This window comes from Nicotiana tabacum, chromosome 13 (assembly GCF_000715075.1).
Source record: "Nicotiana tabacum cultivar K326 chromosome 13, ASM71507v2, whole genome shotgun sequence".
NCBI classification, from domain to species: Eukaryota; Viridiplantae; Streptophyta; class Magnoliopsida; order Solanales; family Solanaceae; genus Nicotiana; species Nicotiana tabacum.
The window spans coordinates 65,416,489-65,437,855 of NC_134092.1; the positions used below are offsets into that span (position 1 = coordinate 65,416,489).

At 42.3% G+C, this 21,367-nt stretch overlaps 1 pseudogene; it reads left to right on the forward strand.

Moving 5' to 3' along the window:
* The first annotated feature begins 6,255 nt into the window (after positions 1 to 6,255).
* Positions 6,256 to 9,034, forward strand: LOC107779846 (B-type cell cycle switch protein ccs52B-like; annotated as a pseudogene).
* The last annotated feature ends 12,333 nt before the right edge of the window (positions 9,035 to 21,367 follow it).

Sequence of the window (21,367 nt, forward strand, 5' to 3'; positions counted from 1 at the left end):
AGTCTAGTGTCTGGGGGTCTCGGAGGCAAACTACGTGATGAGAGAAGTCAACGAAGGAATTTGCGGGAATCATTCCGGCGCAGATTCATTAGTATTGGCCTGGATGGAACATGATGCAAAGACGTTTGTTCAGAAATGCGACAAATGTCAACGCTATGCACAGTTGGTACACCAACCGGCGGAACTCTTGCATTCGGTATTATCCCCATGGTCATTCATGAAATGAGGGATGGACATAGTTGGGCTACTACCACCGGGTCCGGAAAAGGTAAGATTTCTTTTAATTTTAACTGACTACTTTACTAAATGGTTTGAAGTAGGTCCTTACCAAAAGATCGGTAAGCCCAAAGTGGTCGACTTCCTATAGGACCACATAATCTGCCAATTCGGAATACTGAAGGAGATCGCCTGCGATAATGGACCGCAGTTCATAGGCTCAAAAGTCATAAGATTTTTGGAAGATTTGAAAATCAAGAGGATTATATCCTCACCGTACCATCCGAGCGCTAATGGACAGGCGGAATCAACCAATAAGGTAATTATCCAAAACCTTGAAAAGAAATTAGAAGATGCTAAAGGCAAATGGCCCAAAGGGTTATCGGGTGTGCTATGGGCATATCGGACGATGGCAAAATCGAGCACGAGAGAAACACCTTTCTCTCTTGTATATGGCGCGAAAGCTCTAATACTAGTAGAAGTGGGGGAGCTGACTCTATGGTTTTACCGAGCAAACGAAGAAGCAATCAATGAGGCATTGCTGGTGAAGTTGGATTTGCTCGATGAATACAGGGGACTTAGCGTACGTGAAGATGGTGGCTCAAAAGCAAAGGACAGAAAGATATTATAATCAGAGGGCCAATATGCGCTAATTCAAAGTAGGAGATTTGGTTTAAAGAAAAGTGACTCAGAGCACTCGAGAAGTCAACACCGAGAAGCTAGGTTCAACATGGGAAGGTCCTTATCGGGTTTTAGCTATCACCGGTAAAGGGTCGTACGAGTTGGAAAATCAAGATGGAATCACATTTCCGAGCAATTGGAACATGACTCACCTCAAAAGGTATTATTGCTGATGGATCCTATCAATACTGAAAGTATGTGCTGCACTCTTTTTCCCTTCGACCAGTTTTGTTCCAATCAGATTTTTCTGGAAAGGTTTTTAACGAGGAAGCAACGAAAAGCATATTAAGAAAGGAGCGTCATTAGCAAGGATATGGCCTTTAAATGACAAGGCATTGAAGTCTTCACATCAATGATTAACTGCTATGGGGACGGTTAAATAATCTGTGGCTCGATGGCAAATCGCTGATGGGAAGAAAAGCTTGCCATTATACCAAAGACTATTTAACCATTCACAAGTTGCTTCCACCAATGAAGCAAGACTTTCAGTGTTCCAATTTGCATACTTTGCATACAAACACTGGGGGGGAATATTATAAGATACAACAGCAAGAATGCCACAAAAATTGGGGATTGCTAGAACCGTGAACAATAATGTCTCATCAGAATCGGGGACTGCATGACCAACCCCGTAGAAATAAGTTGTACTAGTTAGACATATGTATTGTCAGTTTTTCTTACTTTAGCAAAAGAATGCTTATGTACGTTTAAAGATAGAAGGAATAAAACGAAGTCCTTTTATTTTTATCTTGTTTCTTGTCCAAATGATGAGTTGATTTTAACATTTGAAAGTTAACAAATACCTCAAATGATTGTGCCGGAATAAACAGGAGACGTCCTCTTCAAGAGCACCATAAATATAAGAGGGCCCTCTCTTATAAAACTCTCATAATAAAAGGTTGATACTGAAAGAATTTATGCCCGGAATCAAAAGCTATCAGATGAAAGTATACCCCAAGCTTTAACTAATTCAACTCAAAAGGAATATATTTTAAACAACACTTAAGCAAAAATATTCTTTATTTATCAAAGTATCAAATTCGATGAAAAGTTTGGCATAATTACAGAGTACAAAAAGAAAGAAGAGAAAAAAGAATCTAAGCATTATTGCCGCCGGAGCCGAAGGAAGAGAGGGATTTGTGTCTCTCTCGGTGGAGGAAGGCAGATCGGCTGCCGGTTCTTGGCCTTCATCTTTATATTACTCTATCTCCCCTTAGATCCCCGAATACTCTAAAGTAGTACTCGAAGAATTGGTTTCGGGGGGCAGAGCGGGAAGGCATTCCCGATCAGACAACTCCAGTTCTCGGGCTTTGGCAATACATTCATCTATATTAGCAATGCCCACTTTGGCCTCTTCCAAGGTTTTTCTCCTCATATGATATATGGCATAAGTCTTTTCAAATACGAGGGAGCCCCCTTGGTCATGGAGCTTTGCTTGGAGCCTATCAGCTTCGGCCTGAAGGCCATCTCTTTCAGATCTTAAGGCAGTAGGGTGAGAATTGAGCTCAACATTTGTAGTTAAGTGAATCCAGTTTTGATCCATGGCCCTCTTGAGCCTCTCCTCCATCTTTTCCCTCTTCTACTCGGTAACATTGGCTGCCTCGGTTTTGGAGCTTAAGCCTGTCTTCAAATTATTTATTTTCTCCCCGAAGGCAGACTCGCGCTCGGCAGCAACAAGCACAACGTCGTGGATCTTGGCCCACTTAACCTTAGCCTCTTAAATTTGCTCATGTAATTGAGCAGCTTCTTGGTTGTGGGCCATTTTATCTTGATGGCTCTACAGCAATCGGGCCTCAAGCTCGCCCATCTCAGCAGCTTTTGCCTCCAACACCGGGAGGGAGGCGCGCAGCAAGTTGGATCCTTTCGACCAATAGTTGATCCCGCTCGGAAGTGAGCCCTTGCTTCTCAAGGATCAATTTTTGCAGGCCTTCGGAAGCGAGAAAGTTGGCCTGTAAAAAGAGTATCAAGGTTAGGATTCCCGTTGCAGCAGGTAAAAGGGAAAGAAGTTGTAAGAAGACAAGTACGGTACCACTGTCGCGTTCTGCATGGCATTGTTTAACAAACATTCTCCCAAAAAGGAGCACATTATTTTCCAATCTCTTTCTGAAACCAGCGGCTTCAGATAGTTTGCAAGCTCCACCTACTTGGACAACAGATGACACTCCTTCAAAATTGAAAGAGTAATATTTCTCCTCCCTCGAGGATCTGGGGAAGGGGACGAATAATTGTGCCCCATGGTCGGGAGACCGAGGAGGAAAAACACTCCTATCTCGAACATCTGTTGCAGGTGGAAGACATGCAGATGGTGCTAGTGGCAAAGGTGCAGCTGGTGTTGAGGGGCGTGAAGTTGTTGGCATGGAAGGATGAGAAGCAGCTGCGGTAGGGGCAGTGTTGATTGTTGTTTCCTCGGTGGTCAAAGGCAGTAGAGGCCCGGGGTCCGAACTCCTATGACCAGATACAACAATGGGGGATGGAAAGTGAGAATTAGCATTATCTACCAGATCCATCTCACCCCAAAGCGCTTGGATATCTTCTGTGGTCGGGTTTTGAAGCTCTCCCGCCTGAGCATCCGGTTGAGATGATGAAGATATTTTTCTCCTTTGAAGGGGAGCCACTTCATCATTGCTTCCTCATCCTCTACAACAACCATTGTGGCCAGCTCGGTCATTATTTTCTTTATTTTCTTATTTTGAGCCCAGCCGAGGAAGAACGACGCCTTTTTGGTTGATTGTTCTCTAGCTGAGGACTTCGATAGGAAGCACCTTTATCGAAAGCAGATCTGCAAGCACTGCTTCAAGGAAGGGCACTCTGTAGCACCATCCTGGCGTCCTCGGGGTCAGCTAAAATGTCGACCTTGGGGCAGGTGATTGAGCCTTGTGGAAGTCCTGAATCAAGCAAAAAATATAGTTAGCCACTTTTTCGTAAAGTTACCTATGTTCGTGCAAAGATAAAAGGAAAAAGGGCTCGGCTTACCGTGATTCCTGGACTTCCACCCATATTTGAGGGCCATTTCCTTCCATCGGTAGGATTCTGGAGTTGTGATTTTCAGAATCTTTTGAACCCACTGGTCCAGGCCTTAAACCTGTGGTAGTTTCGGGTAGCTAGAACAAAAGAAACAAAAAGGTCAGCAACAACGGGAAACAATCTTTTCACAAAGAAAGGAAATGAATAATCGTAAACTTACGAAAGCGGTTCCACGATTCTGGAAAAGACGGAGCTGTGGCCAGGATGATGTCCTTAGTAGCAATAATGACAAGTTGCTCCATCCACCCACGATCATTGTCATTGTCCACACTGGTGAGAAGAGCGTGATGGCCACATTTGCTGAAGTTTATTACTCCCCCATGGAAAATTTTGGGGAGTAGCGATTTATCATGTGTGCAAGGGTTAGGATTTCCCCGGTCTCCGTGCATAGTTGGCAAAGGCAAGCTACCGTTCGCCATATAGATGGGCCTACTTGTGCTAAGAAGACCCGGTACCAGTGGCAAAACTCCAAAATTATGGGGTCAAGCTATTCATTCGACCCCAGGGAAAATAGACCCAAGGAAAAGGGATATGTATAGACATGCGTAAAACCCTCCTTGGTGAAGATAACCCGCTCTATCATATCCAGAGCGAGGATATCAAGGTTAGGGCAATTGCAGTCCTCCTTCACACCAAAGATACTAGAAGGATGAATGGAGGAGGGATACCTACTAACGACCCTAGTCCACGAAGACGCGGAAGGGGCCTTCTCTTGGAAGTCATTAGCAGTACTAAGTTGCTTTGGTATGATGGTGCTTACAATGGGAGGATCAGAATCGACGTCAGTTTCTTTATCTTTGTTTCTCTTCAGGCCTCCACCGAAGAGGAGACCAGAGTTTCCAAAAGGGGCAGTGAAAGAAGCCATGGTAATAGTATGTCAGAAAAAAACTTTTGCTAAGAACGTTGAAGAAGATAGAAAACTATCTAAGCAAATGCAAAGTAAGTGCAGAGAAAAAGAAGGATTTATGAAAACTAAAACTTTGGAGGTAAAGAAGTAAAGTAATGAGTAGAAGTGAAGATATAGACGGCAAAAATTGTGGTCATGATTAGCTCGAAAACTGACGAAAATATTTGCTGAATCGTGGGGAAATACGTGTTTGGGGTATTAAATGCGAGTAGACGTACATCTTTTCAAGCGTAGGAAACTGTTCAGGAACTTTCCCGCCAAGAAAGGGATCTTCACCAACTATCCGGTGACACAAATATGTGTCACCGAAAAGCAAGGGGACTACACATATGGGGTAAAATTAATTTATAATAAATGGTCGAATGATAGAATGTCACGTGGAACGAAGACAGGTAAAAGGCGAGTTAAGTAACAACCAGTACCGAGAACAACAACTACAATCAACATCGGGTAAATCCCGAAGGGAGCATAGTCAATGGGAGCGGATCGAGTATTTATTGCCGGATAACATTCAATGAGAGAGTATTCTCTAATATTAAATGGGCAACCGTTGCAAAAAATATTTGCATCCATAGTCTGCCATTACATATTCATCAATGACTCTTTTATTGTCATTTAAGTGTAGCTTGATCCTAGGATCTTATTTCCCTAGGTACAGCTATTGTAAGACACGAAATTCTTGGCAAAACTTATGCTATATTTCACTCTCGATTAAATAACTTTATTTGCTCTTTTTCATTGCTTTCATTTCTGTCCTCGGAGACATTGCGCTCGGAGCCAGACTTTATCATTTCTGGATCAAGTCAGTTCGTTTGTTTATAAACCACGTAATAAATTTAACTGTACCATTTTACGGATAAACACAGGAAATTTTCTCGGAAAAGAAAAATTCTGCTTCTCTGAATGGAACATTCAAGAGTTGCTTTTGCTCGTGTCTGCCACTAGTGGGGTTTTTTGATGGGCAAAAGTGTAAAGTGTGACGGAGGAATATGGCGTTAGTTTGAGTTTTTACCGAGAGTTTTGAAGTGTTTGTTAGAGAAGTTTTTGCCAAAAGAAATAAATGAACTAACTTATTTTAACAGAGTAAGGTGGAATTATTAGTTGCAAGCAAGCTGTGTTTTTGAATTTTTGAAAAAAAAAAAGTGTTTGTTTCAACAGTGTTTGCAAACTCTAAACAAACATATGAATTTGGAATTATTTTAAAAAAAAACTTTTCTTCCTTAAATAAAATAGGTCAAAACAAACATTATTTTGAATACTAGAAAACTGAGTTTGTAAAATCTATATTTGCAGGAACTCGAACAAACGCAAATAATATACAATATTAAAGCTAGAACTAATTTCAGCTGAAATCTAAGCAACGGCTAGTAGAGTTATTAAGAGCAACAACAGACATAGCAGGCATAAAACATAAAATAATAAAAAGCTTCGGTAACACAAGTGACCGTTAGAGCGCTCCTCCTAATATTTCATCAAAATCCTCTTTCCCTTGGATCACAAAACTATCAAAATCCTCTTTCCCTTGGATCACAAAACTATCCGTTACCTAGCTAGCAGCTCTCCCATTCTTGTACCACAAAACTCCTCTGTGGTTTTAGGTTTATTCTCTACTATACTCTCCTCCCCCCATTTGAAGCTCAGAAAAAGAATAACAACCATGGAAAGAAGAAAGAGTGGAATTAACCTTCCACCAACAATGTCGGAAACCACTCTTCGGCTTGACGCCTTTTCTTCTCCTCCCAGCTCAAAGCTTCGATCTAGAACTAGCAACTTGGCATCCCCAATGTCCAACAGGTCACCTCGGACTATATCAAACCTGTCATCATCCCCATCATCCAAATCTGCTACTTGCAGTGATAGGTTCATCCCCTGTAGATCTTCGTCGAGGCTACATACTTTTGGGCTGGTAGAGAAGGCGGAGGGAGGAGGAACCAACAACGATGCCTACTCCAGATTGTTGAAATCTGAGCTTTTTGGGTCTGATTTTTCTTCTCCTGCAGGTGCTTCCCCAATGAGTCCCAGCAAGAATATGCTGAGGTTCAAGACTGAAAATTCAGGGCCTAATTCTCCTTACTCGCCTTCCGTTTTGGGGTACGACACTTCCCTCTCTAACGAGGTTTCTACCCCTCCTAAACCCCCTAGGAAAGTGCCCAAGACACCCCACAAGGTATGTATACATATATTTTTTTTAAAATTCAAAACACTATCTTTTTATGAGCTGATGACTAGAAATAATCAACTAGACTAGCTTGAGAATTTGGTCAAGGGTTTACCTTATCTTTTGCCCTATTGTTGATCGTTGCTTTATCATTATGTTGCTTGGATTGTAAGGTGGACTCAACTCAATGTTGGTTAAAAGAGTTTATCTGATTTTCATCCCTACAATCACAGGTTCTGGATGCACCAGCACTTCAAGATGACTTCCCTAGTTGATTGGTCCTCTCAGAATGTTCTTGCTGTTGGGCTAGGAACATGTGTTTATTTATGGACAGCTTCAAATAGTAGAGTGAGTATCTAGCTTGGGAAATACTTTTCTACTTATAGCATAGTAATTAACAACTATCTGAAACTTTCAGAATATGAATATTTGTTGTCAAGGTGACAAAGCTGTGCGACTTAGGACCTACTGATAGTGTCTGCTCAGTCCAATGGACTAGGGAGGGGTCTTATATATCTATTGGTACAAGTCTTGGGCAAGTTCAGGTAGAGATTATCTGTCTTAAAATTTTATATCAGTCCTGTATAGAGACGTGGGGTCTGAATGAATTCTTTCTTTCAGGTTTGGGATGGCACACAATGCAAGAAGGTTAGAACCTTGGGTGGACATCAGTCAAGAACAGGAGTTCTTGCATGGAGTTCGCGCATCTTATCTTCTGGTAGCAGAGACAGAAACATCCTTCAGCATGACATTCGCGTTCCTAGTGACTTTGTGAGCAAGTTTGTCGGTCACAAGTCTGAGGTAAATTTCCAGAACTTGAGAGATTATCGATAATATTCTGAGTTAATATATGAATATTATCAGGTATGTGGACTAAAATGGTCTCATGATGATAGAGAGCTCGCGTCAGGGGGCAATGACAATCAGGTATATAACTATCACACATCTGTCGACAAAACTTGCTCAAGTATGTTGTTGCTGATGTTACTTGTGAATTATGTATGATCAGCTCTTAGTGTGGAATCTGCGGTCCCAGCAACCAGTTTTGAAGCTAACAGAGCACACTGCAGCTGTCAAGGCCATTGCCTGGTCTCCTCACCAATGTGGCCTTCTGGCATCAGGAGGAGGAACTGCTGATCGCTGCATTCGCTTTTGGAACACAACAAATGGCAATCAGTTGAACCATGTGGACACAGGAAGCCAGGTCTGAATAACATTTAGCCTGGAGTAGAAATGTGCAAAAATGACCTAGGTTGCTGAAATTTGACAACAAAAAGTTAACCATATCAAATGCTGCACCTGCAGGTATGCAATCTAGCCTGGAGTAGAAATGTGAATGAGATAGTTAGCACACATGGGTATTCCCAAAACCAAATCATGGTGTGGAAGTATCCATCAATGTCAAAGGTATTTATATATTCATTCTCTTAGGTTGTAATTTTGGATATTTTGATTAAATCGCCAAGGTGACAGGTAGCCACTCTAACTGGCCATAGCCTGCGCGTCCTGTATCTTGCCATGTCACCTGATGGACAGGTATTGCAAGAATATATTTCAAGTGTGTTCTGAAACATTATGAGAGAATTAAAGGATATACTACTTATTTAATGTGGTCTCGCAGACAATAGTAACTGGAGCAGGAGATGAGACATTGCGCTTTTGGAATGTATTTCCCTCAGTAAAAGCTCCTGTAAGTCAGAATATCCTTGAGTGACTTGTGAATATTAATTATTTAACCCTTGAACCGAGATTGTTCTTTGTTCCCAGGCAGCAGTGAAGGACAACACGGGACTTTGGTCTTTAGGCAGGACGCACATACGGTGATGGAGTTAATCTAGTAGTAATAATTGCTGTAAATGGAAATTGAAACGTATTACATCTCTAGTACAGCTGAAGGGCGAAGATACATACACAAACACAGAACATACTATTCTTTGCAAATATAATCTCCCAGAAAATTGCGCTGTTTTTCTCCCAACCTTTATCCTTTTGTCTCTTGGATGAACAAAGAAATATGTCAACTGTACCTCTATCTAATTTGGGAGCCACAATCACTCCGAAAACCCAGCTGCTCTATAAGTTTCTTTTTTCCTATGTCGCTTTTATTGGTAGAAGATTAGCGTCGATAACTCATTATTCTTCATAACCTATGCAATATTGCTATTATTTTATATCGAATTCAACGTGAAACCATTCAAGCAAACCATTCAAGCAATATCGAATTCATCATAAATTACTGAAATAATTGCCTTCTTTAAAAGACCCAAATATTTAAATTTAATATCATTTATGAAATGATGACAAAATAATAATGTTTGAAATACATGAAAAATGCTTGACAATAAATGTTTAAAAGAAAAATGCTTTTTTTTTTTTTTTGGTATCTATCCAATTTTAAAGACCCAATTTTTTGTATGCATCATTCCAATTGATCATTTAAAAACTTGTTAAGTACAATAACTAACAACAACAACCCAGTAAAATTTCACTAATGGGTCTGGGGAGGGTAGTATGTACACAGACCTTACCCCTACCCCGAAGGAGTAGAGAGAAAGACCCTCGGCTCAAGAAAACAAAAAGACAAAAGGACAAAAGGAGACAATATTAGTATCATCACAGCAATCATAGGAAAAATAGTAACACCATGAAATCCAGAAGAAAGATGCAAAGCAAAAGCGATAGCTAATAAATAGGGGACATGCACTGAAAAGCAAAATAGTAAGACACAACATTGCCACCAGCTATATCTTAGACAAAAACCCTACCTCGCTAGTCTCACAATGGTACGAAGTAAGGCAAGACTCAACTACCTTCTACTACAACCCTAATACGCCTCCACATCTTCCTATCAAGTGTCATGTCCTCGAAAATCTGGAGCATTGATCATTTAAAAACTTGTTAAGTACGCAAAATATTATTGGCAATAGTAACACCCGAAGGAGTAGAGAGAAAGACCCTCGGCTCAAGAAAACAAAAAGACAAAAGGACAAAAGGAGACAATATTAGTATCATCACAACAATCATAGGAAAAATAGTAACACCATGAAATTCAGAAGAAAGATGCAAAGCAAAAGCGATAGCTAGTAAATAGGACATGCACTGAAAAGCGAAATAGTAAGACACAACATTGCCACCAGCTATATCTTAGACAAAAACTCTACCTCGCTAGTCTCACAATGGTACGAAATAAGGCAAGACTCAACTACCTCCTACTACAACCCTAATACGCCTCCACATCTTCCTATCAAGTGTCATGTCCTCGGAAATCTGGAGCATTGATCATTTAAAAACTTGTTAAGTACGCGAAATATTATTGGCAATTCCAATTTAAAAAACTTAACTATACGGTAAAAACTGATTGGCTAGTCCCACAATGGTACGAAGGCAAGACTCAACTACCTCCTACTACAACTCTAATACTCGACCTCCACATCTTCCTATCAAGTGTCATGTCCTCGAAAATCTGGAGCATTAAAAACTTGTTAAGTATGCAAAATATTATTGGCAATTACAATTTAAACAACTTTTAACTATACGGTAAAAATCGGTTAGTCCTTCATACGAACTGGTTTAAATAATAATACATTGGATCGGAGAGGCGTCTATTATCGGGTTGAGGTCCGAAATCAGGTCACCAAGCTTCGAGCCCGAAGGACCGATCAATGTCGAGCTCGAATCCAAGTCAAACTATGATGCAAAGTAAAGTTATCGAGCTTATGATTCAGAGACCGACCAACACTGACCCCAAATCAATACAGGGATCCGAGTCATAATCGAGCTTGAGTCAAGACCGAAAACTCGAGTCGATATCGAGCTCATAGACAAGAACCGTTGTAATCCCACTAGAGGAGAGAATCCTGGCAGGAATTATGAAAAAGCTGATTTATCATGGGTCTCCCACTATGTATTTTTAATTATATCTAAAAGTAGGATCCTCCACTATAAAGAGGACGGCTACATTTATGTAAAAGACAGTTCTTTGCTTACATTGTCATTTAAGCACCATATTCTCCTATATTCAAAAGTTATTCTTTTAAGCTTCATAAATTGATTTATCTTACTTAGTCCTAAAAATCATCTTCTTTCCAACCTTCTTTATTTTGCATTCTTTGCAATTCATATTTGATCTATATCACATATCCTTAGAACTACGTATAAATTCAACTCTATCCGTTTTTCGGGTAAACAGTTTTGCACAACAGTGGTTATTTGATGAATCTGCAAAAACACACCGTTTTGCGCTTAGTATCTTGGATTTCTGATTAGCAACGACCAACTATCAATCAAATGGCCTTACCTATCGAAAACGAAGCTGGTCTTCAAGATGAGAACAACAACTTGACACCCAGTACCGAAAGACCACTTGTCAACGCCGTTGGAGCTCGAGTCGAAGTGCCGATAGATATCAATTCGTATGTGGCCATTGAGGCGAACCTACATTCTGAACCTGAAAATAACATTCATGGTGGCACTCGGTCTGCAGCTCGAGATAACCATAACGTTGAGGAAAACGGTGTCAACTTGCGTATGATTTTTGAAATGTTGCAAGCTCAACAGGCAGCAATAGCTCAGTTGCAGAGTCAAACCCAGATACCGAGTAGACCGGAGCCTAGTCAACTCCAAGAAATTGCCCATACAACGGAACTAACTATAGTGAAATCAAATAAGCAAGAGTCGGGGACTAATCCCGAAATTGCTAAGTTGTTCGAAGAGCTGACCAAACGAATAGAATCAGGAGAAGGGAGGATCGAAGCAAACTACAAAAAGGTGGAAACATATAACTCTAGGGTTCATTAGATCCCGGGGGCACCACCAATATTGAAGGGCTTAGATTCTAAAAAATTCATACAAAATCCTTTCCCCCCAAGCGTGGCTCCTAAACCGATCTCAAAGAAGTTCCGCATGCCCGAGATTCCTAAATATAACAGAACTACCGACCCCAACGAACATGTCACCTCATGCACATGTGCCATCAAAGGGAAGGGAACGATCTAGAGGATGATGAGATTGAATCCGTATTATTGAAGAAATTCGGTGAAACCCTGTCAAAGGGAGCAATGATATAGTATCATAATTTGCCATCTAATTCTATCGATTTTTTTGCTATGCTTGTGGATTCCTTCGTAAAGGCACACGCTGGAGTCATAAAAGTCTAGACCAGGAAGTCGGACCTATTTAAGGTAAGACAAAAGGATAACGAGTTGCTAAGGAGTTCTTGTCTCATTTTCAAATGGAACGAATGGATCTACCCCCAGTCACAGACGATTCGGTTGTTCAGGCTTTCACTCAAGGTTTGAGCGAACGAAGTTCGACGGCTTCACGGTGGTTGAAGCATAACCTGATCGAGTACCAAGCTATCACTTGGGCCGACGTGCACAATCAGTACCAATCAAAAATTACAGTCGAAGATGATCAGTTGGGGTCTGAACCCGCTGCTTGAAGGGATATCAATCGAGAACAAGGTCCGATCAGGGATCGATACCGACCGTATAACAAAAACCACAGAATCAATAAATTGAGATGTAACCCCGGACAAAGCAACAAAAGAAGTGATCAAGGTCAAGGGTCTCGGGGGCTGATGAACAGAAGTGGGTTCGACAGACCTACCGGATCTAAGGAAGCGCCTCGGTTATCGGAGTATAACTTCACCATTGATGCATCTGCCATCGTATTGGCTATCGGACGCATCAAAGACACTAAATGGCCCTGACCCATGCAGTCCGATCCTGCCCAGAGGAATCCCAATCAAATGTGCGAATATCATGGCATCCATGGCCACAGAACGGAAGATTGCAGGCAACTAAGAGAGGAGGTGGCCCGGTTATTCAATAAAGGGCATCTTTGAGAATTTTTAAGCGACAGGGCGAAGAGCCATTTCAAAAACAGGGATTTAGGCTAGCAAAATGAACAAGAAGAACCACAACACATCATCCACATGATCATCAGCGGTGTCGATAGCCCTCAAGGGTCGGTGCTTAAATGCACTAAGACATCGATTATGAGAGAAACGCGATCTCGAACTCAGGATTACGTACCCATAGGAACTTTGTCCTTCAATGATGATGATGATGTAGAAGAAGTCATACAACTTCATAACGATGCACTGGTAATATCCGTATTTATGAATAAAACTAAAGTTAAGCGTGTGTTAATTGATCCATGTAGCTCGACCAACATCATTAGATCGAAGGTTGTAGAACAACTCGGTCTAGAGGACCAGGTCGTACCCGCAACCCTGGTTCTAAACGGATTCAATATGGCATGTGAAACCACCAAAGGCGAGATAATTATGCCGATAAACGTGGCCAGGACCATCCAGGAAATGAAGTTCCACGTAATCAAAGGTGATATGAGGTACAACGCCTTTTTTGGAAGGCCATGGATCTACAACATGAAAGCTGTACCTTCGACCCTACACTAGGTTCTTAAATTCCCAACATCGGGGGGAGTCAAAATAGTGTACGGAGAACAACCGGCCGCGAGAGAAATGTTTGCCGTCGAAGAAGCAATTCTGATATCCTCACCCTCGTCAACAAGGGGATTGGACTCAAAAGGGGAACAAGATGCCAAATAGCAATCACAGACGTCAGCTTCAACCCAACCAGAAAATCAGAAAATTGGGGTAGATGATGATCAAAGGATCCCTTGATCCTTCGTGGTTCCCGATGATTCTGACGCTACCCAATCAACGATTAAAGAATTGGAGCAAGTCATACTAATAGAGCATTTGCCCAAATGAAAGGTATACCTGGGAATGAGATTAACCCCCGAACTCAAGAAAAGGCTTATTCAATTTCTTATCGATAACATAGACTATTTTGCTTGGTACCATTTAGATATAACGGGGATCCTACCGGATATAACGACGCATCGGCTAAGCCTAGACCCTAAGTTCAAGTCGGAGAAGTAAAAGAGAAGACCCCAATCCGAGGTAAAACACGCATTCATAAAGGACGAGGTAACTAAACTTCTCAAAATAGGGTCCATTCGGGAGGTAAAATATCCCGAATGGCTAGCTAATGTAGTTGTAGTCCTTAAAAAAGGGAACAAACTTAGAATGTGTGTAGATCATAAGGATTTAAACAAGGCATGCCCCAAAGATTCTTTTCAGTGGCCCAACATCGATCGCATGATCGATGCCACGGCCGGCCATGAGGTCCTTACTTTTCTCGATGACTATTCTAGGTATAATTAAATCCAAATGAACCCGGAAGATCAGGAAAAGACTTCAAGGTAAGACAAAGGGATAATGAACATATTGTTATAATGTAATGCCCTTCGGGCTAAAAAATGCAGGAGCTACTTACCAACGCCTAGTAAATAAAATGTTCGAGGAACAAATAGGTAAATCGATGGAAGTTTATATTGATGACATGCTAGTTAAGTCCCTGCGTGCAGAGGACCATTTGGCTAATTTGCAGGAAACATTCGAGATTTTAAGGAAATACAACATGAAGCTCAACCCCGAGAAATGTGCTTTTGGGGTCGGTTCGGGCAAGTTCCTCGGCTTCATGGTATCAAATCGGGGGATCGATATTAACCCCGATAAAATCAAGGCCATCGAAGACATCGCTATCGTGGACAATGTAAAAGCCGTGTAGAGGCTAACGGGACAGATTACTGCCTTAGGCTGATTCATTTCGAGGTCGTCAGATCGCAGTCACAAATTTTTCTCTCTACTCAAAAAGAAGAACGATTTCGCTTGGACCCCAGAATGCCAACAGGCGTTAGAGGAATTAAAGAAATATCTATCGAGCCCACCACTGCTTCATACTCTAAAAGCAGACGAAAAACTTTACTTGTACTTGGCAGTATCGAAAATCGCGGTAAGTGGTGTCCTAGTTCGAGAAGAGCAAGGTACGCAATTTCCCGTTTATTATGTAAGTCGAACATTAGGAGAAGCAGAAACTAGATATCCACACTAAGAAAAATTGGCACTTGCACTAATAAGCGCCTATAGAATGTTAAGACCATACTTTCAATGTCACCCCATATGCGTATTCACCACTTATCCACTCCGTAATATTTTGCATAAGCCCGAACTATCAGGCCGATTGGCCAAATGAGTCATCGAACTCAGTGGGTACGATATCGAATATCAACCCCGTACGCCCATCAAGTCTCAAATTTTAGCGGACTTCGTGGCCGATTTCATGCCGACCCTCGTACCCGAAGTTGAAAAAGAACTCTTATTGAAATCAGGTACATCATCGGGGGTATGGACCCTTTTTACGGACGGGGCTTCGAACGTGAAGGGGTTCGGGCTAGGCATCATTTTAAAGCCACCCACGGGTAACACTATTAGGCAATCTATCAAAACTACTTGGTTGACTAACAACGAGGCCGAGTATGAGGCCATGATTGCACGTCTCGAGCTAGCTAAAATCTTGGGAGCAGAAGTCATTGAAGCCAAGTGTGACTCTTTGCTGGTGGTAAATGAAGTAAACAAAACCTTCGAAGTTCGAGAAGATAGAATGCAAAGGTATTTGGACAAACTGCAGGTCACTTTGCACCATTTCAAAGAATGGACTTTACAGCATGTTCCACAAGAACAAAACAGTGAGGCCGATGCACTTGCAAATTTTGGATCATCGGTCGAGGAAGGAGAGATAAGCTCGGAGACTGTCGTTCAACTCTCGAGATCCGTGATCGAAGAGGGTGATGCCGAGATAAATTCTTCAAGCTTAACATGGGATTGGAGGAATAAGTATATTGAATACTTAAAGAATGGAAAGCTCCCATCGGACCCTAAAAATTCGAGGGCCCTACGAACCAAAGCTGCTCGATTCACATTAACCGCAGATGGAATGTTATACCGAAGGGCATTCGATAGACCATTGGTAGTATGCTTAGGTGCAGGAGACACCGACTACGTCCTACGTGAGGTATACGAGGGCACTTGTGGAAATCACTCCGGTACTGATTCATTAGTCCGAAAAATAATTAGGGTAGGGTATTATTGGATCGATATCGACAAAGATGCAAAGGAGTTTGTTTGAAAATGTGACAAATATCAAAGGTTTGCACCAATAATCCATCAGCCCGGAGAGCAACTTCACTCAGTCCTATCCCCATGGCCATTCATGAAATGGGGAATGGATATCGTCGGCCCTCTGCCATCGGCCCTAGGTAAAGCTAAGTTCATTTTATTTATGACTGACTATTTCTCTAAATGGGTTGAAGCACAGGTGTTCGTGAAAGTAAGAGAGAAAGAGGTTATAGACTTTATCTGGGATCATATCGTATGTCGATTCGGGATACCCACCAAAATAGTGTGTGACAATGGGAAACAGTTTGTCGGCAACAAAGTGACAAAATTCCTCAAAGACCACAAAATAAAAAGGATATTATCAACACCGTATCACCCCAGTGGGAACGGACAGGCCGAATCAACGAACAAAACTATCATTCAAAACATAAAGAAAGGGATGAACGACACTAAGGGAAAATGGAGAGAAATCCTACCCGGAGTTCTTTAGACATATCGAACAACATCAAAATCTAGTGCGGGGGAAACCTCGTTTTCCTTAGTATATGGCTCCGAAGCCTTGATTCCAGTCGAAGTCAGGGAACCCAGTGCCAGGTTTCGATATACAACAGAAGAGTCAAATAACGAGGCTATGAACACTAGCCTCGAATTATCGGATGAAAAACGAGAAGCTGCTCTCGTCCAATTGGCCGCCTAAAAGCAGTGACTCGAAAGATACTACAATCGAAGAACCAAGCTTCGCTATTTTAAACTCGGGGACTTAGTGCTAAGGAAAGTCACCCTCAGTACCCGAAATCCAAACGAAGGAAAACTAGGACCGAACTGGGAAGGACCATATCAGGTTCTTGAAAACATCGGAAAAGGATCATACAAGCTCGGTATTATAAACGGCAAACAACTATCGAGCAATTGGAATGTGTCGCACCTAAAGCGATACTACTGCTAAGGTACGACCCTCCCATATTCGTTTATATTTCGAAACTAACCCTTGTAGGAGTCCGATCAAGAGCTAGGATGGATCCTTCAATACGAAGCCCTAGGTCTGAAAGCACGCGTTGCACTCTTTTTTCCTTAGACCGATTTTATCCCAAATGGGTTTTTTCGGCGAGGTTTTTAATAAGGCAACCATTAATCGTGCTAACTTAGAAACAATTCGACAGTATCCGAGGCCTCTTTACAATCAACCTCGAATACTGGGGGGCATTAGCCCCTCAAATATATCAAGTTCGATGCAAGAAAGTTACTTCATAATAACAGGGTTCCGATAGGAAAAATTGTAAGAGCCAAATGGTCAAAACGAACCATGCTCATGTAGTTGGCCCGAGCCCTGACACAAAACATGGACGCATGTATAATGACTTGCAAAGAAAAATTTCTTCTTTACCGATATCTTATATCCAAGAAAGATTCCCCCGTTTCGAGATTTATTATGCAAACAAGCTTAAGGTAAATCAACGAGTTCGAGTAACACTCACTCGACTATTAAGCCTACGGGCTACAATTTCTTCGAGTTCGAAATCACCCACTCGACTATTAAGCCTACGGGCTACATTACTTCGTGTTCGAAATCACTCACTTGACTATTAAGCCTACGGGCTACAATTACTTCAAGTTCGAAATCCCTCACTCGACTATTAAGCCTACAGGCTACATTACTTCGAGTGCGAAATCACTCACTCGATTATTAAGCCTACGGGCTACAATTACTTTGAGTTCAAAATTACTCACTCGACTATTAAGCCTACGAGCTACAATTTCTTCGAGTTCGAATTCACTCACTCGACTATTAAGCCTACGGGCTACATTACTTTGAGTTCGAAACCACTCACTCGACGATTAAGCCTACGGGCTACATTACTTCGAGTTCAAAATCACTCACTCGACTATTTAAGCCTATGGGATACATTACTTCGAGTTCGAAATCACTCACTCGACTATTAAGCCTACGGGCTACATTACTTCGAGTTCGAAATCACTCACTCGACTATTAAGCCTACGGGCTACATTACTTCGAGTTCGAAATCACTCACTCGACTATTAAGCCTACGGGCTACATTACTTCGAGTTTGAAATCACTCACTCGGCTATTAAGCCTACGGGCTATGATTTCTTCGAGTTCGAAATCACTCACTCGGCTATTAAGCCTACGGGCTACATTATTTCGAGTTCGAAATCACTCACTCGACTATTAAGCCTACGGGCTACAATTACTTCGAGTTCGAAATCACTCACTCGAATATTAAGCCTACGGGCTATATTACTTTGAGTTCGAAATCACTCACTCGACTACTAAGCCTACAAGCTACATTACTTCGAGTTCGAAATCACTCACAAGACTACTAAGACTACAGGCTACATTACTTCGAGTTCGAAATCACTCACTTGACTATTAAGCCTACGGGCTACAATTACTTCGAATTCGAAATCACTCACTCGACTATTAAGCCTACGGGCTACATTACTTCGAGTTCGAAATCACTCACTCGACTATTAAGCCTACGGGCTACATTACTTCGAGTTCTAAATCACTTGCTCGACTACTAAGCCTACGGGCTACAAATACTTCAAGTTCGAAATCACTAAGCCTACGGGCTACATCACTTCGAGTTCGAAAATGCTTACTCGGATATAAATGCTACAAAATCCGAATTCGATCAAATTGCCTAAAGCCTTATGAAAACGTTCAAAAGGCATGAATAAAACGAAATCTTCATAAGACAGAAAATAAAACAGAGGCAAGACGGGAAAAGAAAAGATATTTGTATATATTTACAGGATTGTTTACATGATTGTTTGCAACATCCGAAATAGAAACTAAGGGACTAAGTTTCTTAGTTATCCTCGGGGGCGATCTCTTGTCCATCGAGCTCTTCCCCGCTCTCGGACCCGCTCTTGCTCCCATCATCATCATCATCATCATCATCATCATCATCATCATCGTCATCATCGGAAACCAAGGCTTCAGCATCGACTTCGAGCTCCTTAGCCCTTTTTATCTCTTTAGTGAGGTCGAAACCTCGAGCGTGGATCTCCTCGAGGGTCTCCCTCCGAGATCGGCACTTAGCAAGCTCAGTAACCCAATGTGATCGAGTGTTGGCGGTCTCGGCTGCCTCTCTTGCTTGTACCTGAGCAGCTTCAGCATCGACCCGATAAACGACCACGAATGCATCCGCATCAGCATTTGCCTTTTCGGCGTAAGATTTGGCCTTAGCAAGTTCAGAGGCCAACCGAGCCTCGAGCTCCTCTATTCTTCTTACTTGAACTGAGCTTTTATCCTTTATACTTTGAAGCTGGTTTTCGGCCGATGACAATTGGGCCCGAGCAGCCTCTTTCTCTGCAGCAAAGCGGTCCATACCTCCTTTCCACTTCAAGGACTCCGCTTTTATCACATCAACCTCCTCACGGAGTTTCCGGATCATCTCAATTTTTTGCTGCAGTTGTGAGACCGAAAAATTAGACATCATTCCGGTATCGAGCCCATAGGCTTTTAAAAGTATTATTACCTGCTCAGACAGATCGGTCTGATCTTGATGAGCCTTGACAAACTCAGCTCGGAGGTCTTTGATTTCCTTCCCCTTTTGCCCTAAGAGGAGTTTAAGGGAGTTCCTGTCCTCCGTGACCCGTTGTAGATCGGCCTCGAACCGATGCAGCTCAGCTCGAGACCGAGAACATGCTTCTTGGTGAACCGCCATGGCCTACGAAGAAGGAAGAAAAGAAGTTAGGAAAGAATAGAAATACATGAAAAATAATATCAACAAGGGGAGTTAAGAGCTTACCCAAATCAGAACTAGCTGCACTTCACAGAGAAGGCCCGACACATCACTAGGGCCGGCAGCATCCTTGACCCCGGTAAACAGATCATGGAAAGGGTCCTCCCCTTCATGAGACCGGCTCATCTCGAGGGCCCCAAAAGCTTGGGCTTCCCGAATAGCCCCTTCGGAAAAAGCAGGAAGAGTGGGCAAATCTCCGATTACTATTGCCCCGGGCGACTCGCTTGGGGCGTTCTCCTCAGTTCAGAGAACTTTAGGACTGGTCCCTTCCGATGTACCCACCATTTGTTGACTTCGGTAGGAAGCATCCTCGATCTCTAATGACTCGGGGACTTTGCCTGAACCTTCCTCTGATATCTTCTCAGTACGGGGCAGAGCCTTATGAATCACCGTCGATTCAACCGCCTTTGGACATCAGTGCTTTTTCTCATTCGGGCCGCCAGCGCAGACCCGCCGTTTTCTTCTTCTTCTTCTTCTTCTTCTTCTTCTTTTTCTTGTTCTTCTTGTTCTTCTTGTTCTTCTTCTTCTTCTTCGTCTTCATCCCTTAGACGCAGAACGGTTTCTACAGTCAAGGGAATGGTATTCTTCTTCGGCTTACGAGCCGTCCTCTTCTTCGGTTTTGGATCTTTGAGAATGGAGGCCCTCTTCCTATTATTATCCTTCACCGGTTCTGGAACGGATGCTGAAGCCTCTTCCTCGACGGACGAGGGCCTCAAAACTGCATCTTTGCCCACACCTAAATACGGGAAAATTTATTAAAAGTATATGAAAAGGATCTCGTTCGAACTACCAAAAAATACGAGAAAGGGGCTTACCATAATTTTTGGCCTCCCATCGGCCCTTTGACAAGTCACGCCATGAGCGCTTGGCGTATGTGGAGGTCGAAACTAGATCCCGTACCCAGTTCTTGAGATCGGGAACTGCACCGGGCATCCAGGGAACCGCTGCATCACAAAAAGGGGATATCGGTGAGAAAAGAAATGAAAAGGAAAAATAGTAGGAGATAACAACAGAATTACACTTACGCTTCATGTTCCACTCCTCGGGAAAAGGCATCTTTTCAGTCGGAATCAGGTCCGAGGTCCTTACTCGGACGAACCTGCCCATCCATCCTCGATCCCTGTTCTCGTCTATGCTCGAGAATAGAGCCTTGGTAGCTCGACGCTGAAGTTTTATTAACCCTCCTTGAAAAAGGCGAGGATGGTACAATCAGATGCGATGATCGAAGGTGAAAGGCATCCCCTTGATTTTGTTCATGAAGTATCAGATCAAAATAACGATCCGCAAAAAAGAAGGATGAATCTGGCCTAGGGTTATTAGGTATTTACCACAAAAATCTATGATAACAGGGTCGAGGGGACCTAACGTGAAAAGGTAAGTGTATACACTTAAAAACCCTTTCACATGAGTAGTAATATCCTCTTCGGGAGACGGTACTACCACTTCTTTATTCCCCCAGTTATAATTTTTTTAATCTGCTCGATATACCCCCAGGTTATCAAACAAATATATCTCGATACGGGCTCACATCGGCTGGGAACCGACGAACCTTTATCGAGTTTGAAATCGGAGGTAAGCACACACTCTGCCGGAACGCACTCCTCAGGCCGTGGATCCACCGG